Genomic DNA, 3,116 nt, shown 5'->3' with positions numbered 1-3,116 from the left:
TATGCAGGCCTCTCACCGTTGTGGCCGCTCCCGTTGCGGAGCACAGGCTCCGGACGCGCAGGCTCAGCGGCCATGGCCCACGGGCCCAGCCCCTCCGCGGCATGTGGGATCTTCCCGGACCGGGGCACGAACCCGTGTCCCCTGCATCGGCAGGCGGACTTTCAACCACTGCACCACCAGGGAAGCCCTAAAATACTTTTTTTTCCCCCAGCTCAAACCGCACAGAAAGACTGACAACAGTCTGCTGTTCAGATTTACCAGCTAACAGCCCATCTCTCTCCTTCATACTCTTTATGAAGTTAGTGCTTAAACGATTATTTTGCCCATGTTGACTATTTGATAGGTGCCCAAAGGGGGGGGGCAGGTCTTTCTCAACTCAAATAGAAATAATCCTGAGTAAATAAGTACACGAGACATGCTATCACTTCTATTTTTCATTTTAGAATATTCCTGGCCAGTGTTGTATATTAAAAAGATAGAATGAGAGAACTCCATGCCTAAATTCCCACTCTTTCACCTGTCTACACAGTGCTTTAGGCAAATTACAAAACCTCTCTGCGTCTCAGCTTTCTTTTCTAAAAATGAGGATGTAATTCCTAAAATATGAAGAGAACTTAAAGTGAACGAAGAACAGAAATAGGAAGTTAGGTAAAAAACTAAGGAAATTTAAATAAACTGTAGATTTTAGTTAACAATAATGTATCACTATTGGTTCTTTAATTGTAACACATGTACCATACTGCTGTAAGATAATTATAGGGGAAAACTGCATCTGGGTTGTATGGAAACTCTCTGTACTCTTTTCTCAATTTTTCAGTAAATCTAAAACTCTCCTGAAAAACTAAAGCCTATTTTTTTTTTAATGACCTAAGGTAGGTGCCTTGCACATAGTAGGTGCTTGAAAAATGGTAGCCAGTGTTAATGACATAGACTATTAGGTTTCATAAAGTCTATTAAACTCTCTGTAATGACCTTTTCCCCCCCAATTTTATGGAGATATAATTGACATAGAACTCTGTGTAACTTTAAGGAATACAGCATGAGGATTTGACAATATGACCTTTTCCGCAGTTCAGCAATTCTTTTTCATACGCAGTTCTCTCTCTACCTGACCCCATGCCACTCTATTCCCTTTCTCTACATCATTTTTCCTCTTTTTCTAGTTCATCCACTTCTATTCTACTACAAACTCATGTTTACAACTAGGTTTTATTTCTCCAAGGCTAATTCATCAATCTTATTTGTCGGCTTTAAATTTTACCACACTGATTATGCAAACTTTTAGTTACTTTCAATGACTGCTCCTTAAAAAAATAAATAAATAAATAAATCAAAGTTCAAGCTTTCTACTTGGAGAAAAATAGCAGTACAGCTTTTTCCAGAAAGGCACAAAACACTTAAAGATATAGTAATGGGGAGAACTTGTTTTCCGTTGTAATAAAGAGATAGATATTCAGCTTCCTGGTATAGACAAGAGCCGTGAGGCAGCTTTGCTGGGATATGTATTTAGTCTGCTGCAACAACTAAAAATAGTTTGACCAAATGCCAGTGTTATCAATCTGTCCTGGAGACCATCTGATATTAAGGTCATGTGTAAAAACAGAACTCACTTGCCCCTCAAAACCACAGCTTTGAATGGATCCAGGTAAAACATACCAGATCAGATCAGAAAAACTAGCCTCATGACAGTCTTTCTCAGGTGGCTGAAGGTTCTGTTGAGAAGAAATGGGTCTTCATGAGAATGGATTTCTTTCTCCATTCTGCTGCTGGATTTCAGCCTGTACTGGAAGGACAGAGCTATAGAGCCTTTTGACTGATAAAGGGAAGTTTGTTTTTTAACTTTTCTTTAAGTGACAACAGTTTTCATTGCCAAAGGAACAGGACATCTTTAGCAGGTGCTGTTAATAATGGGATAGATTTTGGAGATGGAATTGCCCCTGCTATAAAGACACAATTACCAAAATAATTCCAACCTGAAACTTGAAATATCAGGCCCTGTGGACCCAAACCCAACCTTAAAAGAATATCCAAAAACTTGTACTGTTCGGAGAATACTTTTGCTCTACTGTAGTTCAAAATCCTCGTTGAAAAAGCAAGGGACCACTGATGGGGGGTTGAGAGTGGAGTGTGTAGCCCACCTGCTCTTTCTCAACCAGGAAATGAGTTTTACTTTTAATAAAACTGATACCCAAGCTTGTGACAGCCGAAATAAATCATCAGCTCTGGGTGGTGTGTGTACGTATACAAGCAAAGCAAACAGAGAAATCTGTGCTAACTCAAGATAAGGGTAGATAAATATAGGAAAACCCAGCAGTCTACTACAGGCAGCACGTAACTCAGTCTCAAATGGCAGCAACCGAGAAATTCACTATTTTAAAAAATTGGTCTCCTAACCTCGATGGGGTTAGAGCTGGCTTTAATCACCCCTCACACCGCCCCTCTAGGGGCTTCACTGGTTTTTCTGTTAGTCCAGCTGCAGCAGATTCATCTAAAAGAGACAGAACGGGATCCGCTTTCTTCACTCACTCACTGCAGCTGGGTACCTGACCCCTTCTCTTCTGGGCCGACGCCCACGACCTGCATTAACTAACCCCTCCTTTCTCTGGCTGGAGAACAGCTGATAGAAATAGGCACTTTTTTCACATCAAAGGCAGCCCAGAGCCTCCTCAGCCTTGCCAGCCTCAGACACAAAAAGCTTTTGATGCTTATAATTGCGAGGCTTTTTCCAGCTGCACTTTTATCAAGCTAGCAGCGCCAGGGCTTGGAGGGCCTCGCAGAACCAGAAGGTGGCGGCGAAGTCACCTTGGGAAAAGAAGGGAGTCAGAGGGGGGAAGGCAGAAGGGGCGTGCCCCTGCTCTGGGGTCAGTGAGCAAGGGGAAGGGAGATTGGAGAGAAGCCCAGCCAGAGTGAAGCGTTGTCCAAGGACCCCCGAGGCGACCCTAATAGGTGATCAGCTGACCCGGTTGGAGGGAGGAGGGTGCCCTTCGCAGCATCACGGGAAGCTTCGCCTTCTGGGCTCGCTTCCTCCCGCCTGCCCCTGCGGTTGCTCTCTGCCCGCGTTAGCCTGAGAGCGCTTCGGAGGCGCTCTACTCGCTCCGCACCGGAGCCCCCCCCCC

At 44.1% G+C, this 3,116-nt stretch overlaps 1 protein-coding gene across 6 annotated transcripts in view; it reads right to left on the bottom strand.

Moving 5' to 3' along the window:
- CADPS (calcium dependent secretion activator) overlaps positions 1 to 3,116 on the bottom strand; it is a 475,342-nt gene that overhangs the window by 471,221 nt on the left and 1,005 nt on the right. The gene's annotated exons all lie outside the window — the stretch shown is intronic.

This window comes from Lipotes vexillifer, unplaced genomic scaffold, assembly GCF_000442215.2.
Source record: "Lipotes vexillifer unplaced genomic scaffold, Lipotes_vexillifer_v1.1 scaffold8, whole genome shotgun sequence".
NCBI classification, from domain to species: domain Eukaryota; kingdom Metazoa; phylum Chordata; class Mammalia; order Artiodactyla; family Lipotidae; genus Lipotes; species Lipotes vexillifer.
The sequence above is the reverse complement of the archived record's forward strand: the minus strand, read 5'-3'. Positions and strand labels throughout refer to the sequence as shown.